The sequence below is a fragment of the Musa acuminata genome, unplaced genomic scaffold, assembly GCF_036884655.1.
Source record: "Musa acuminata AAA Group cultivar baxijiao unplaced genomic scaffold, Cavendish_Baxijiao_AAA HiC_scaffold_468, whole genome shotgun sequence".
Taxonomy (NCBI): Eukaryota; Viridiplantae; Streptophyta; class Magnoliopsida; order Zingiberales; family Musaceae; genus Musa; species Musa acuminata.
In genome coordinates, this window is record NW_027020715.1 from 664072 (window position 1) to 680397 (window position 16326).

General features: G+C 42.1%; 1 long non-coding RNA gene across 1 annotated transcript; it reads left to right on the forward strand.

Moving 5' to 3' along the window:
• Positions 1 to 582: 582 nt before the first annotated feature.
• On the forward strand, positions 583 to 7794 carry LOC135660048 (uncharacterized). Its single transcript, XR_010506376.1, has 2 exons — positions 583 to 1869; positions 1905 to 7794. It is a non-coding gene; the product is annotated as an uncharacterized LOC135660048 (long non-coding RNA).
• The last annotated feature ends 8532 nt before the right edge of the window (positions 7795 to 16326 follow it).

Consider the following 16326-nt stretch of genomic DNA (forward strand, 5'->3'; position numbering starts at 1 on the left):
TACCTATTGGCTAGCTCTTCTAATGTATTTCTGCCTAGAATAGAAAGCCCTATTGCTTGCTCGTTTCTTAAACCCTAGAAAGAAAGAGAGCCCTGTTGTTGCTAATCTAAGAATTTGAGACCCGGACTTTAGCCTCGAAATAAGCACTTGTTGTTCCGAGTGAAATAGTAATTGAAGCAGAAATGGATACTCCCCTTGATACTTTACCTCGACCTGGACCCGCTTTATACTCTTATTCTATTTCTTCCCTTGGGGGGCACAATAATGGAATCTATCTCTTGTGCATATGGTATAGATCCCAGGAAATACACTGATCTTTACCCCTGCATATGACTAATAGCCTTGACTATCTTATCTTTACCCCTGCATATGACTAATAGCCTTGACTATCTTCTGATTCTCTTTCCGACCTCACCTATACTTAAAGTTATGAACCGACAACACCAATATACTGAACTCGAACAGAACCACTGGCTGCTTCATCTGTTGAAACTGCTTCTTATCGAGTCTATTCCACTGCTGCCTTTCTTTACGGTATCAACTTAAGGCCAAAAGGGGTATACTCAAGATCCCTATGTTGGGAGTTCGGTTTCCAGTGTTGTTGTCCTGTCCTATCAAGATAAGATAGAATCCGCAGTATAGGTTGGTGCTTACGCTCTAGGTCGAGTTCGGGTGCAGAAGATAAGATGTTTTAGCGTGGTTAGTTGATCCCTTATGATTATTAGTAGGAATACCGGGTAGTCCTGATAAGATTACGCAAGCAGGTCTGCTCCTGTTCTTGTTCGAGTGGAATTCCGTATTTGTATCTATCTGTTCTGTTCTCTTAAGTAATCATACCAGTGAGCCGGCAACTCAGTAGAGGGGACTAACGCACTTTTAGCTCGCTGACGCTCGAGATTATGACTTCCTCAAGGATCTACACTGGCTGGGGATTAGATGTTGCTCCCTATCTCCTTATGTTGCTCCCTATATCCTTTTTGGAACGGGGAAAATAGAGAATGCATTTAAGGATCTGATCCTAATCCTAGTTCGGGACTGACGGGGCTCGAACCCGCAGCTTCCGCCTTGACAGGGCGGTGCTCTGACCAATTGAACTACAATCCCTGCGAGGTGTCTGGTATACATATAATATTATGAATGGTTTCAGAAGAACATTTGATTCGTCGCCTTGTAACAGAGACACGAATGATATACTCACTGATATATAAGAGAGATAGAAATATGGATATGGACTATAGTGAAAGTGACACGGATTACTAGTGACCTGTGTTTCTTTGATTTGATTGCCAAAAAAGGCAATGATCAAAACCGCTCCGCTCCTTGCTTTGTTTTCATATTCTTTATGAAGATAGATAGTGGAAAGAAAAGATCAGAACGAATGAGAAATACATGGATAGAGAACAAAAACGGGACTCTTTTTCTTTTACGGATCAGGCATTATAGTTTATGGAGGACTATATCATTGGCTATATTAGATTCATGGAGCGACGAAGCTTCTTCAACTGCTTCCCAGAACTGCTTAGGATTTGAACCAGCGTAGACATATCGCCAACGAATTACAGTCCGTCCCCATTAACCGCTCGGGCATCGACCTAGATCTAAACACTCTTTTGGACTTTGAGAGGGCAATTGATTGCGGGGGTAAATGAAATTGATTGCTCCTAAAGAAACCCTACTCAGCATCTAGTTCAATTGATTGCTCCTAAAGAAACCCTACTCAGCATCTAGCTTCATATTACTAAATAAACCCTACTCAGCATCTAGCTTCATATTACTAAAGAAACCCCTACTCAGAGCTAGCTTCATATTATTAGCATACTAAGGTATATATCATGTACATCTATTATGCAGTAGACTCATAATGGAAAGGCTATTTGGAATGACAGTAGACTCATAATGGAAAGGCTATTTGGAATGACAGTAGACTCATAATGGAAAGGCTATTTGGAATGAATCTAATAAGGACCCTTTGAACTCAGTGGTATAGTAATGTTATGGTAAGGCGTAAGTCATCGGTTCCAATCCGATAAGGAGCTTTTTCCACAACTATCAGGGTTCAAATACTTATTTCTTAGGAGTCATAAGACAGGTTCAAATACTTATTTATTCCTATTATATAGTATAAGTTATAAGTATAAGAAAAGGAAGTCTAAGCCGGTCCATTGCTCTTTGCTTGTGCTTATTTGGCTTTAGGAGGTTGGTTTACAGGTCAAACTTATGTAACTTCATGGTATACCCTTTGACTGGCGATTGAATGAGTTGGTTTGCTAACACTCCACTCCTTTGAATAGTTGAGCACATTCTTAGTTGGGTCCGCACAAGAACGCAGGAAGAAAGTGATACTATTTCAAAGAAACCATATATTGATTGATTTCTAAATCATTCTACATCTTTGACTCGTTGGTGTCAATTAGGCGTGGACTTGTGTTGCTCTCCATGGTGCTTTCCGCATAGGTTTCATATTACTTCACTTACCTTACGTAAAAGATGGATAGGACTAGGTCTTGCTCGATCAGTTCAATTGCTACCTTATAATGCGCATTCTTTGCTTGCTAACAATTGCAGTTTTCGTTTCGTTTCCGTATTTCTCTCTTTATCTACAGGGTCAATCTGGTTTCACATAGTTTTGGTGTAGCAGCTATATTTCGATGAATCCTCTGATTCCAACGGTGGAATAATTGGACGTTGAACCCTTTGAATATGATGGGAGTTTAGGAGTATTAGGCGCTGCTCTGCTATGCGCTATTCATGGTCTGTATAAAACACTTTATTCGAAGATGGTAACGGTGCAAATACATACTGTTCGTGCTTTTAACCCAACTCCAGCCGAAGAGACTTATTCCATGGTCACTGCTAACCGTTTTTTATCCCAAATCCATCTTTAGGGGTTGCTTTTTCCAATAACCGTTGGCCTTATGTTTTTTGTATCCGTAACAGGTTTATGGATGAGTGCTATTGGGGTAGTAAGTCGGTCTGGCTCTGAATCTACGTGCCTATGACTTCGTTTCCCGTTAGGAAGATCCGGAATTGGATACTTTATACCTACACCAAGAATATGACATTTCCAAAAGAGAAATCCGTTAGGAAGATCCGGAATTGGATACTTTATACCTACACAACCAATAATATTCCATTATACAAAGGTATTCGTGCTTGACAAAGGTATTCGTGCTTGGATGGCGGCTCAGGATCAGCCTCATGAGAAAACAAACACCTTATATTCCCTGTAAGGAGGTTATACCACGTGGAAACACTCTTTAATGGAACTGCCGCTTTAGCTGGTCCAAGAAACTACCTCGCTTGGTGCGCTGGGAATGCCAGACTTATGAATTTGTCCGGTAAACTACTTGGAGCTCACGTAGCCCATGCCGGATTAATCGTATTCTGGGCCGGGGCAATGAACCCATTTGAAGTGGATCTACCAGAGAAAAAACCTATGTATGAACAAGGATTGATTTGACTGTTGCATCTAGCTACTCTAGGTTGGAGGGTAGGTCTAGGGGGGAAACCTTAGCATACTTAGTCTCTTGAGTACTTAACGGAATTTCCTCTGCTGTCTTAGGACGGAATTTCCTTTATGTCTTAGGCTTGGGTGGTATTTCTCATGCTTTGACCTTGAATCATCTTTTCCATTCTGCAGATAGAAAGATAATAACTACCATGTTGGGTATTAACTTCATTTTGTTAGGTCTAAGTGCTTGCTTTTATTCTAGTACTCAAGGCAGTTAGTTTAGGGGCATATATTCAACCTGGGCCCCTGGCGGGGAGATGTAAGAAAAATGACACCAACTTGACCCGATGCCCAAGTGTCATATTTTGGATTGACTCAAATCTCCTTGCTTTTTAGGGGAATATAAGGATTTCTTGTTTGTGTAGACACGATTTCTATAATATTGATCTTGTTGTGAGGGGTTCTATTTGTATACTTTGTGGAATTCCATTTGTATACTTTGTGGAATTTTGCTTAACCGCATAGGCTTGCTTGCTGGTTTTAGCATCGAGTGGTTTACTGTCTTATAGTTTAGATGCTTTATCTGTCTTTAGTTTTCTCGCTTGTTGTTTTGTCTGGGTTAATAATACCGCTTATCCTAGTGAGGCCGGGCCAGAAGCTTCTAAAGCAAAAGCATTACCTTTATAGTAAGAGACCAACTGGAGCTAACGTGGGATCCGCTCAATACTGGTTTAGGGAAATATATCTAATGCAAAACCAGAGATATGATTTTCGGAGGATAAACTATGCGGGGATCTTCGTATTCGACCCCTCTTAGTTGTCATTTGATTCTTTTCACCATTCTATCTATTCGATTTGGTTACTCTTACTTATGGTGAGGCTAGTCTAAGCAGACAGTGTAATGTAAAATGACTTACTTCATATGTTAACTCAAAAAGCAGAAAAACTCACGTTAGCCGAAAACAAGAACTCACTGGACTAACGCTGATGATATAACTTGCGTTAGCGAGCGGAATCTATGCGCTAATGGAGTTCCCGGGGGACACTCACTTGCTTGTTGAATGTGAGTGCCAAATATCATATTTGATAGCTAATCGTAACTAATGAATCTAGTAACAACCCATAGCCCTGCGAAACTCACTGTTTACATTAAGAGGAATTCATATAGGCATACTAACCTCTGCCCTTACTTTAAGCTTTCCGGACTCAATTGCTAGAAAGGGGGCGATCTTAATCGTTCAATATTCTATGAGAAAGTGTTTTCAAGAAGATATCTAAATTGCTAGCTATATTCAAATAAGGCTTTCAGCACCTTTACTGAATTCCAGAATATGGTTTCTTAGATAAATATTACAAACTTATATATATGGTGTCGCTCGAAGCTTTTGTTTTGTGTATTTTCATATTAGGAGTTCTGGCAGAGTTCTTTCCACTTCGAGACTCAAACCCATACCTAGAAAAAAGGATGCTACAATAAGGTTCGAAATTAGCAACTTGACACCCGAAGGCATAGAGAGTAAGGAACAAATGAATATAGATTTTTGAGCTATGAGCTAGTCCTGTATTCTGTAGCCCTCCCTGACTTCTAGACCTTCCACTACGGAATCTACCGAAATGACTGGGCAGATCTAATGTATGATAGCTCGCTCATAATCCTTAGGCTATACAGCATGGAGCAGGCTTGGTCTGTAGTATACGCTTGGCCGGGCATCAAAGGCATGAATTTATTGTAGGAGTGATTTTCCAAGAGGGAAGAGGGGCAAGCTGGTCCCGGTCTCAGGCAAGTCTTATTTAGATTGGAGAAAGAGGTCGGGTTAGGACAGGAAGGCGAAAGCAGCCGTGCCGTTGAAGCAGTAACGATATGAATCGGCTTTGTGATCGATATTAGTCGTTTTTATACCCTTTATCTATATAGAGCCGGAATAGTTGTCAATCAAAGAACAGAAATGACTCAGATCTTTCCCAGGGACGAAAACGGGAAATACCATAACAAGGAAAATAGCTTTAAGTAGTTTACGAAGCGACCCACATTTCCACAGTGTTTCTTGAGAAGAAAGACCAGATTTAGCAACATAAGTGGTATTACCTATGGAAGATGCCTCCGCGAAGAAGTTATAGCATCCAAAGCAGGCGGTTAAGTGACATAAACCGGTGCAGCTCATAGACGGTGGGAAATGAAGTAAGGAATTCTCGGTCTTATAATGCCTAAAGTACGGAATTCTCGGTCTTATAATGCCTAAAGTAAGTGATGGGTACTCCCCGACTCCGGGTCTTCGTTCATAACGAGGCACTCGACTCTCTAATGTAGCATAAGGCGCTTCAGTAAGCTTACAGAACATAAACACTTTTTTCGGCCACGTCGGAGACATCAATCCGAAGTGAAGGAAGCTTTCTTTTTGATAAGGAACTGTAGGCTTAGTCTCCTCTCTTTCTTGCTACTATACCTCTTGCCACAAATCATTCTTAAACAGAAACTGACCTCGAGTTTTTCATGTTTCAACGGAAGAAACTGTAGCTGTAGAAAAGAAAGGAGTTGGCGAAGGTCGTGGAGAGTTGGTATCAGTTCAATCAATAAGGGATGCAGATGCTCAGGTACTATTGACCACGGAGCTTTGTGTGACGCATCTCTATCTCTACTCTAATGGGATCTTCCGCTTAAGCTTCAGTATCGGGTGCTTGTGTTAAACAATGAAAGACAGTTTCGTTCTTGCGGAATCATATGATGGATCGGAAGCTCTGCTCTATCAAATGAAGCAGTTGGCGCAGCAGCAATGAAAGTCGAGTCGACGAGCAAAAATCAAGAAGAAGGTCAAGAATAAGGATCCAAAGCATAAGAAAGGGCTTCCCCTGGAGCAGGGTATCATGCAGGCGAAGCGGGAGTTGGTGAGTTTACAGTTCAATTGAATTCCGCTTTCAAATAAGATTATTACATGTACATATTATGCAAGAAAGTAACCTAACCCCGTTACTATAAAGAGACTAACTCATATTATCATTCATATATTACCTACCGATTGATTAAAAGAAGCAATGCTGGTTGTTTACCAGGGTGGTTTACCAGAATGATATGTTAGGCGCTCGAGATATGAAATTCATGATTCTGCGTTAAGTATTGCTGAAGTATTGCCCGAAACAAGTGTATCAGTGGCTAAAGCGTAAGTGAAAGGAGAAGGATACGCAAAAGAACCCTCCACTTCTGTTCCAGAATCTCTGTATGTGCCCCAGTAGAGTATAATCCTAGTGCTTGTGTATAAGGCTGTAACTACTTATAGTACTTGTGTATAAGGCTGTAACTACTTATAGTACTTGTGTATAAGGCTGTAACTACTTATAGTACTTGTGTATAAGGCTGTAACTACTTATAGTAGAAGTATGGTGGAAAGTGTTGTCGACAAGATCTGATGCTTCATAAAGTAAAGGATATGTATCTGAACCAGCAAGCTCTGTTCTCAAGTAATCCGTAAAGACAGTACAAGTCGTTGAGTTACTACGCGGGGATAGTTAGTAGGAGTGTTGTACCTAACTACGCGGGGATAGTTAGTAGGAGTGTTGTACTTAATCTCCCATAGTAGAAGTTCGACAGAATGGAATGATCAACTGCTGAAGTTTAGTCCCAAGGAACAGTATGAAGAAGCTCAGCTCTACTCCCGTGTTCCTACTCTAGAAACTCCTAATTATTCAAAATACCCACTCCATTCCTTTGCCGTTGCTTGTCTTTACGCCTAAGCTTGTTCGTCTTAGTCGAGTCTATTTCTGTTCTAGTTTCCTCTGTGTCAGCTGCCAGAAAAGTGATTGGCTTAGAGAGGGGATCTTTTGAATGCTTGTATTAAGTGAGTTAAGGATCTCTGTTAAGGTAAGAAGAAATTCCTTCTTATGCGCACTAAATTCCTGTTCGAGTAAAGTATGCAACATCAGATGCTGTTTGAAGATATGGGTATTGTTCTAGAGGAAAAGGTAATAAGAGTCTTTAAGGTCAGGCAGTGAACAAGTGAGTAACAGAATGGGGCGTCATCGTATAAAGAAGCAGTAGACTGAAAGGCAGCTCTTTTTTCTCTCAATTCGCCCCCAAAATCCCATTCTTTGTTTTCCTCGGCGCAAGACAAGAGATGGATTCACCTGGATCTGGATCTGTATAAAGTATAGTTCGGTTCGAGTGACAACCTCTTCTCGACGCGCCTCTTCTCTTAGCGCCCTAGCTTTCGATCTACCCTTTCCCTTCGATCTACCCTTTCCCCTTGCTTTAAGAAGAGAAAAGAATGGAGTAGAGACACAGTATCTTAAGGGTTGCCTCTATTCAATAAGCCGTTAGCGCAACAGGGCTCGTATTGCAGGAAAATCTTTTCGTTATGAAGCATAAGATCGGATTGTTTAGTCTCTCGATCAAGCATTAACCGCTCCGTGTAGAGATGAGCATGAGAAAATAGATTCTCTTATAGATGTAGATTCAACTCTCCAGTCATATCTTTCTGGAATTTCTTATTATTCTTCCCTTCCTCGAACTCCCTATCAACGAAAACAGGAACTGCTCCTTACTAAAAACTCCAATAAGCGTTAAGCATCCCCCCAATAAGCTCGCTAACTTAGATTTGGAGTCTGCCTGTTTCACTAAGATTATGTGGAATCGTATAGGTTCTGTTCTTAAAGTAGAGTTATTGTTTCATCCCGAATTGAATCGTGTGGATCTTCAAGTATAGTTATTGTGCGAAAGGAAGTTTCCATTCAAGTAGTTGGGCAATAATCTAGGTAAAGCCAAGAAGCTTCTCTCTCCACTTAGTACTAGCACCTGAACTCATTAACTTTGAGCTCCTGCGGGACAAGCTGCTTAAGCGAACTCCACTATACTTGCTGCTTCCCTTTGAACTGAAACCTTAACCTTACTTCAAGTTCTTCTTATTACCCTGTTGTTCTATACTTCACTTTAACTGAACGATTGGCGAACTCAACAAAAGCAAATCATCTATCTTGCAACCAGAAACAAGCAAATCATCTATCTCTGCAACCCATATAGATGCGGAAAACCTCACTGCTTACAGAAACTATGAAAACTCACCAATTTCTTTAGACTCCAATAAGTGTTAGAGCACCAACTAGAAGAGAATTGAGGTGCGCATATAGAGAAGCAAGTAACAACACCTAGCCTAGAAACGAATAATCACCGAGACTCATGCACTCAGGCGTTTCGCATACGTAAGCACGACGGCTGCTACTACTTATTGCCTTGCCTAAAGCTAGTTCCGTTGGTTGTTTGTTCCTAATACATTGATTATTCCCGTTTACCCTTACTTACTCTAGCTCGGCTCTTTACTGAACTTCCCTTAACCTTTCCTTTCGCAACCTAATAATAATGCGACCGGTCAAGTAAGCTAACAACGCAAACATTAGCACAAGGGTTTATGGTAACTTAACTCTACCACTTGCTTGTTGGAAACAGTAGAATATGTCAGCAATGAGTTTCGGTTCCGCTATTAACTTACAACGGGTTATGGGTTTTGCACTAGATTCTTTCCCTTTCCCTTAAGAGTAGGGCAGTCTTGTTACCACATTCCATCTTTCTTCTTTCTGGATTTCCCGCTAACTTGATACTTTGCAGAGCTTCTTTCGTAGACAACACTTGAAACCGAAATGTCACTTGCCTGAGCAAGGGCTAAATCCAGTTTCGCAACTCGACGAAAACATCAATAGAACTGTCAACGGTACTTGCACCCTCACTCTACTTTATTTCTGACCCAACTTTATTGACAGCTAGGTTAATACGAGATAGAGAGTCAAGTAAAGAAATGATTTTCTGCGCTAACGGGACGGTAAGGGAACCCAACACTGGGTAGGTAGCCGAACCCTCGCTTCTTCCCTTTTACTTGAAAACAAAGTTGCCGAATCGATGTTCTTTGAATTCCATCATTGAATCTAGATAATTACTATAGTCTATAAGAAGGAATCTAGATAATGAAGAAGGAATATAGAGAATCACTATTGTATATAATAAGATGTAACCTGACACCTCTGACTGCTGACTCTAAAGAAAGAAATGGAATAGAATATGCACGACGCACCTATGTCATTTAGTAAACGAAACCCTACCCTAAACTCACTCCTTACTGCTCTGCTTTGCTTCCTATGTTCGAGCTCAATTCTGTATATCGATTCCCATCCCATGTTCGAGCGAAATTCTCCTATGTCGAGGTTGTTTCTCATTCACGCCCCCAGCCGCTTTGCTCCCTATGTTCGAGCTCAATCCAATACATATGGGATGGTACTGCTATGAATGCGAGACAAAGCACCCGGCCCCGAGACCAGTCGATGCCCGGACCTACTAGACCAGTTGATCACACCCATGAAGAGAAGAATCTTTTTGTTGTCCGACAATCAATAGGGGTAGGTTTGTTTACCATACTGGGGTAGGTTTGTTTACCATACCATAGTACCATACCATATCATATTATATCATCTGCAGGTATGTTGTCGGTGTTCAATGGAAGGTTAGATGTAAGGATATAGTTGTTGATATTACAAATAAGAGTCAAGGTTGGGGTAAATCGAGTGGGCATGTAAGGTTGGAGTCAATAGCGCCAAGCTGCTAGATAGCCAAGCTTACTTATCGGGGCGGGTATCCAAAATGACTTCACTAGTCACCCAGCCCTACTCTATTAGAAGTCAATGACTACTATGCTACTATTAGAGCTACCCCGCCACTATGAGACTTTAACTACTAGCTACAACAACCCGGAAAGACTTGAACTTGTACACTCCCTACAGCCTTCAATGCCTATGTTCCAGCTCAAGTATGCCACACTACTTAGTTTCAACCAAGCCCAAGCCCAGCAATTAGAGGAGTCTGTGGACGCGCGGGAGGGAAGGACGCTTTTACTGACCCCTATTGAAAACAAACGGAAATGATTCTTGACATCCGGCCTAGCAATGAACTCTTTACCATTGGATAAAACTAGAGCGCCGAACTCTTACTTGCATTATTCTTTTTCATATAGAAAACATATATCTTTCATTGTATAACACAACAAACCCGAGAAACAAACACAACTAGATCAGACATGCGCATAGTCTTTGATCCGCATCCCAGGTATAGATAGAAGGTACATCAACAGTGCCAACTCGATTCTTGCTTTGGAACCAACGCTTTATACGCTATATCTCATTAGTAGACTCCCTCCGTATTAGTAGGCTTCATTACGAACCCGCGCCTATAGCCTTGTTAGCGAAAGAGTGTAGCGTCAGTCCGGCGCTAATGAGAAAAGAAGAAAACTTAGGCCTATAAGATTGATACCACAGATAACTAGAGCCGAACCCGGGCTTCTCATACCTGTCCTAAGGAGCTACTAGCAAACAGGCTTGAACTACTGTTTCTATTACTTTAACAGTGCCTAGTGAAACTAGCTCCAAACCTTACTTGTCTTCTTGCTTATTAGGTTAGGCCTGCCCCCTTTGACTTTCATTCCAGCACTGCTTCCCGGGCTTACTATCTGAGTTTTGTCTCAAATCCGTATCTCGCTCATTAGTCTCTTACATGTTTTCATTTTGGATTGCGCGGGGAATAAGAATATTGTTACGATGTATCACACCCCTAGTGAATTCAACTCAACAGTAAGAGTCAACCCGGTAAGCCAAAGAGTCAAACCCATAACTAGATCCAGCTACCCAAGCCTTATTTATGGGCTTCTATTCCCAGATTACTCACAGAGGTTTCGCACGACACCCACACAGGGCTACTCCTGATCCAATATATGTAGTTGTCTATGGAACTACCCCGTAGAAGAACCTAGGGGATGAAAGAAAGGTAGACTTAATGGCAAGGTTGTTGGTTTGACGACAGGGGCAGTAAGAACGGTAGCTGGTAAAGCAAGGTTTTTAAGTAGGGAGCGAGAGACTAAATCCGAGAAGTAGGGATCGTAGGCGAACTACAGACTTGAGGAAAGGATAGTTCGACTGAAATCCTTGTTGACTCCTGTTGACAACGTTGTTTGTTGCTGGTGCCGGTGAAGAAAAAGAGTAGGTCAGGCAAGAGCAAGTGGAGCCGATTGAGTATAGTAGTCGTTAACATCACTGACTAGGGCCATGTCGTTTAGCTGCAACATGGAATAGAGAATAAAGTGTTTGTTGGTGAGCAAAGAAAGGTCATAATCATACTAGGTGCGGTGTGCTGGCGAGCGAAGAAATCAATCCTTGCCTTGACCTTGAAGAATCAAATACGTGCTAAGGAAGATGTAAGGAAGGTGCAGCGTCTAAGGATGGACAAGAGACCTGCTGCTGAGGAAGGAGTAGAAAAAGAAGAGGGTTAAGCAGAAGACCCGCTGAGGGATTCCATCTCAATAGGGAAAAGGGAGAAGCCCAAACAACCTAGGAATAGAAATACCGGATAGATCATTCAATGGAAAGCCGAAGGTAAAGAGTTAACACCTAATAAGCGCTGGGTGAAAGAAAGCGTTCTTTGTTGATATTTGCACTTATTACACTGATACCACAACCCACCCCTACGAATCTAAGCAGTGAAGCTGGTGATCCAAGCGCTATACAAATCAAAGCTATAAAAGCGGATAGGCACCGGAATAGGTTCTTTCTTTGAAGTGCAACACTGCCTGGGGCTTTCTCTCTGCTTTGATTGCCCCCTATATGTTTAGTAAAGTGCTATTCATTCCTCATCGTGGTCAGGGCCTTTCTCTCTGCTTTGATTGCCCCCTATATGTTTAGTAAAGTGCTATTCATTCCTCATCGTGGTCAGGGCCTTTCTCTCTGCTTTCTCAGGGCCTTTTTCTCTCTGCTTTCATTGCATTGCCCCCTATAAGCTTAGTCAAGTGCTCCATTCTTTCTTTCTTTACTCATCGTGGTCTGGTTAGGGCAGTTTCCTTTTGGGTCTAGGTCCTTCTTTCTCTGCATTGTCTTAATTCTTCTTCCTTCGCGGTAGGGATTTTGACTCTTTTGTCCGTTTTGAATGGGTTCCTCTTTGCGACGCTTGTGGCATTATAGATAAGCTCCACTTGAGGAACCGCTCGTCTACCCTCGTCTCTAGCTCCCGAGCACATAGCAAGTAATAAATCAATTAGAACGTGTTATTTCAAAGTCCTAATTTCGCCTAACTACACCTCTTGCTCATCTAATCTAACTCTGGTCCGGCTACTATTAACTATCAGCCAAGGAACTACTAAGTCCTGTGTTCGGCGGCAAGAGCTTCAACTTAGTGTGTGTTGCGCGGCAGAGCCCAGGCTTTCAGCACCTTCCTCCCATGTGGAATGCCCCACTCTGATAGCCCAGAGTCCCAACGAGTCACTACACACCAGCTTCGCTAACCGAACCGAGACAGGCATCAGATGCAGCAGCTGTGGGGAATGGTACCAGAAAAGGAATTCCAATCGGTGTATTCCCTTCATTCCTTAGTCTACTGCCTATCTATTTGTTTGCTCAAAGGATGGCAATGACAACGGAAACTAGATCAAGGTCTGACATCGTCATAAAGCTGGAAACGCAAACTTGTATCCAAACCTCCTATAGGTCGAAAGGACCGTATGCAACCTTCTTTATGTAGTTCTCGTTAACCTGGGTGATAAAAGTATGGATCTGCCTGCTCGAGGAGAATGATTACAAGATTCCTTAGAAGTCCGTCTAGCCCTCGACTTGAAACCCATTTCAAAGGCACTACCGGGCGATAGCGAATCTCTTGCAATTGCTCATTTCTTCTGTTGCAACTATCGCATCTGCTAGCTTCTATTCTGTTATTCGATTTGATTCCTCTCGATTGAGCTACACGGTCTACCTTCGAAACTCTCTCCTTTCAAGTCAAGCCGTGTCAATAGAGTCACCCTTTCCTACCTCTGTGGATGGTATTCGGATAGTATGGTTAGTAGGGTATGGTTTCCGTGGCCCTCCCAAAAGAAGGGATAGGATGATACTCTTATAAAAACACGGGGAACCTTCATCCTAAAAACAAAAGGTGGAGCAGGAACTATCACGAGAAAAGACAGAAATAGAACAATTCAAAGAAAAGCAAGCAGAAGCGGGGGCACACAACGCAAGGAAACGAGCCATCTTATATTTCATTCAGCTCCTTTGTTAATACAACAATTCTGATATAGAGCGTGGGCAATCGGAGATTGGAAGATGTCTTTCGAGAATTCATAGGATTGGGAAAATATTCCTCTATTGCTTCCGGAACCATGACAAAACGGACGTTGGCTTCCTTGGCTTTTATGAAATAAGGTAAAAGAAGGTCCGGTCCACGATTGCTTCAATAAGGTAAAAGAAGGTCCGGTCCACGATTGCTTCCTTCTGTTGCAGTTGCTCTTTCGGCTGCTCCCCACTGGTCGCATAGCGCAGCGTCTAAGGCTTTTCCCCGTTTTCCGGGATAGAAGCGATATAGGCTAAAGAAAGAAGTCAATTCGTTGCATGCCAGGATGAATAAAGAAATCAAAGCCAAGTATTTCTAGTGCGTGCTTGCTCATGCAAGTTTTGACTGGTTTAAGGCGGTTACCAATATGGCGGAGCATTTGCATATTTTCTTCACTATTGAAATGAACAAGCTCTGGATTTGGTCGGTGGAACACCTTTTGCCTTATATTCTTAGAGAGATATAGCCCACTATAGACTAGCTCGTAAGTCGGCTTATGATAAGGGCTGTATTTTCCATGCAGGTATATAGAGATATAGTTGACGCTTGGGGGGAAGGATGCAAATTATATCCTTGATAGAGAGAACGTAGCCATCCCGACCTATAGTTTGACTTTTGTGACTTACTCTCTCTCATGCGCCTCTTTGCTTGTGCTTATTATTCAAATCAGTATGCTTGCTTCAGAATCGTGTTTGCACCTAGGTCAAAAGAGTGTCTTTTCTTTGGTTATGGTCTTCAATACAAAGGGAAGTATAGATCTCTTATATGTTCTAGTCGCAGTATGGATCTCTTATATGTTCTAGTCTACAATAGTAAACATCTTCTTTTGGATCAGACTTATTTGCTTTTTGGTTCAAGACTCACTTAGTATGAAACCTTGTCAGATGTCTCCTTTCCTCTCATGCCTAGTGCTACAAAGATGAACTCCTGGCTCTCACATCTTATAAGTTTGGCCTTCCTCAAGACGAAACTCCTGCTGTGACTTCTAAGACTTGGTCTAATGAGTACTCACCACAGACTATAGGTTACTTCTCCTCAAGGGTGATGTATGAACAGTTCCCCATCCCTTTATCCATCTCACATCGCATTCCCTTCTTTTCATTATTTGATTTAATCCAATGAAATGATATAGATTATATGTTATTGTTAGCAACTCTTCGGTCATATGTCTAACTGTCTCAATTATATGTTATTGTTAGCAACTCTTCGGTCATATGTCTAACTGTCTCACCAGTCTAAACTGTACCCTTTTGCAATCGGGAATAGGTCTTAGGTCAACTGTCCCCCAAATCGGTTTCAACTGCCCGGTCTCTGCTCATCTTTCTTCTAGGTGTGTGTTGAAGTGGAAGGTTTACATTTCCAGCGATATGACACAGAAGTGGAAGTTAGCTATGTTCACCATGGGTTCAGGCGAATATATATAGTGTGGAGTGAGCTTTCTCTTTGAAGTCTCTATCCGTTTTGTGTGGAGTGAGCTTTCTCTTTGAAGTCTCCATCCGTAGTAAGCTAAAAGTGTGTTTCTCAATAGATAGCAGTAGGCTTTTTTCATCTAGGCTGGATTCAATCTTCTTCTATAGCCTTCCCTTCCTCCATTCACTGCTTCGAGATTCCTCCTAATAAGTGGTTGTCTTATTCCCTCCATCATCTTCGATTCAAGCTGCTTGCATATTTGGGATTTGGCTTTATCTAAGATCTGCTTTGTTGCTGACTTCCGACTGACTTTCATAACCCTTGAAAACCCAGACTGAGCACCCAAAGCCAAAGCAAAGAAACAAGTATGAAATACACCGCGCGCATTGAGTAAGGCACCTGACCCAGCTTTCTCGCCATCTTTCGAGTCGACAATCACTTTCATAGCAGCTTACTTTCCAATTGCAGATGATCTGGTTGATGAAACTATCACTTACGACTTATATACTCCCCCGCTTGCACCAACACAAGGCAACACAGCTTCTCCTCTCGCTGCTGCGGATTCTCTTACAACAGATCTAGCATCTTTTCTCGTAGTCGGAGACAACACTCAAACAGAAACAGGATTTCCTCGCTAAGTAGCAGATCCTTAACAAGCAAGAAGGAAGGCTGAAAAACCGGATCTATGACTTCACCCTCCCTTGAAGCGCTTCTGGGCTGTTCACTGGAAGCTAGACCTAACAACTAGACGACCACCTGATCGTAGACCATCCACCAAAGCCTTTGTTTTTGATTCTATTTCTTATGCAGGGCGTGCTAGCGGGAAGTCCGGTTATGAACACCCTCCATCAACCATCGTATCCATTTTCTATTAGGTGGGTCGGGTAGGCTTCAGTGCTTTTGTTTACTTACTTGCTTGTGCCGGGTAGTGACCACTGGAGAATTGCCTGTGAAAAAGTCATCGTATAAAGAAGCTGGATCCAAAGCTGTAGATGCATTAGAAGCTTAATCCGCTGGGGATAAGGTAAGTCCGCAAGGTAAGGAGGGTTCGAAGCAAGTGTACGAGAAAAAGAAAGGGTGCCAGGACAGTATCAACTCTGATCTGATGCTACTAAGCGTCGTGTTGGGAACTCGTACTTACTCAAAAAGTCATTAAAACAAGCATAAACCATCATTCTTTTTGTTTATTGTTTCGGGGTGCCTGCCTAGCTTACTTTCCGGAGTGGAGAGAGGTTATCCAAAAGTGAACTAGAAGAGCCGATAGAGGTCTGAGATGATAGATTAGCCATTCGAGTTGCTTCCCATAGGTGAAACTTAGCTAAAAGGTATACTCTTTGTCTGTTAAGGGAGTTCA